The sequence below is a fragment of the Prionailurus bengalensis genome, chromosome A2 (genome assembly GCF_016509475.1).
Source record: "Prionailurus bengalensis isolate Pbe53 chromosome A2, Fcat_Pben_1.1_paternal_pri, whole genome shotgun sequence".
NCBI classification, from domain to species: domain Eukaryota; kingdom Metazoa; phylum Chordata; class Mammalia; order Carnivora; family Felidae; genus Prionailurus; species Prionailurus bengalensis.
In genome coordinates this window covers 42,213,154-42,214,598 of record NC_057348.1, presented here as the reverse complement: position 1 = coordinate 42,214,598, position 1,445 = coordinate 42,213,154, and the positions used below count along the sequence as shown (strand labels likewise).

The following is a 1,445-nucleotide window of genomic DNA, read 5'->3' as shown; positions in this document are numbered from 1 at the left end:
CAAGTTAAATGTATGAAATAGAAATGGTAGGAAAAAAACTACACATAGGTGAGGAATAGGAATTTTTCTAAAACCAGGGGCCAAAGGAAGATGGGTTGCCTGCAGGGCCCATGGAGGAGGTAAGGAAGGGACAGGAACAGCATCACCTCACATGGTGTTTGTCATTGGGTCACTCTGGGAAAAGGTCAAGCTTGCCCTCTGCCCTGGTCTGGGGTTCGGAATTTAGGCTGGTCAGTGGGAGATGACAGTTTGGGAGGAAAAAGCCATCTGATTACCTATATAGAACTGGTTCCCGGGTGGCTGAAGGTGGGTTTTGTTGTAGAGGAAATTAGGGGTGGAAGTATTAAAAATCAAATGTACGGAGGAAAAAAGTCAAATTTCCTCTTTTCCCTTCAAAAATAACAAATTCTTGAAATGCATGCACTTTCTACTCTCAAACCCCTCACTCTGGAAGTGCTTACAAGAAGACTGTTGTCAAAAAACGTTCTCTCTCTGAAAACACTGCCATTTAGCGCACTGGTGGGCATAATCTGGGACTGCCAGGTTATTGTGGAGTTAGGGACCACAAAGCCAAACTTGAAGATCCGTTTTTCTAGGCATTTTCCTTTGAAGTAAACTTTTTGTTCCAGAAAGAATTTTTCCATTTGCTCTGCTGAAGACAATGTCACTTCTGGACACACTGCCTTGAGCTTGAGGGTTTTCTTGAGAACAGGGGCTTCATTCTCCACTTCAGGGAATGACAGGTCTTCTGTTCCTGGCCAGAGTGTTTTCCATGTCTCAGCATCCCAGAAGTATATCCAATCTAGTAGCCCCTCAGGATCTCCCTGGCCCACCTGTCCTTGGCTGACATGATCCAGCGGCTGCCCATAGCTCTCCCACGCTGGCCCGGCAGTCTCACACGCGGTGTGCCAGCAACCAAGGACAGAAACTTAGCCGGGCCTGGAGACTTTGGGTGACCAGCAGCAGTGGCCACACCCAGACCAGCCTCTCCTTTCCCTCAGCTCCTGCTCCAGATCGCTTCTCCTTCAACAATTTAGCATTACAGACATGGTAATGTCATATGATATGGCTGTAATAAATCCCCTCTTGATTGCCTACATGTTTTCTGAACCCAAGGATAATGCATACACCCTGTACTTGAATTTGTTCTAAATGATCATTCCATTAGAATTCTGTGACTTTATTTTTTTTTTAATTTTTTAAAGTTTATTTATTTATTTATTTATTTTGAGAGAGAGAGAGACCGAGAGACAGAGAGGCAGGGTGGGGCAGAGAGAGAGAGGGAGAGAGAAAGAATCTCAAGCAGGGATTCAGCACAGAGCCCAATGTGGGGCTTGAACTCATGAATCATGAGATCATGATCTGAGCCAAAACCAAGAGTCAGAGACTTGACAGACTGAGCCACCCAGACGCCCCTAGCATTCACTAACTTTAAAGAATTAACT

General features: G+C 45.2%; 1 pseudogene; it reads right to left on the bottom strand.

The window, feature by feature from the left end:
• Positions 1-392: 392 nt before the first annotated feature.
• LOC122488182 lies at positions 393-850 on the bottom strand (annotated as a pseudogene).
• Between the last annotated feature and the right edge of the window lie 595 nt (positions 851-1,445).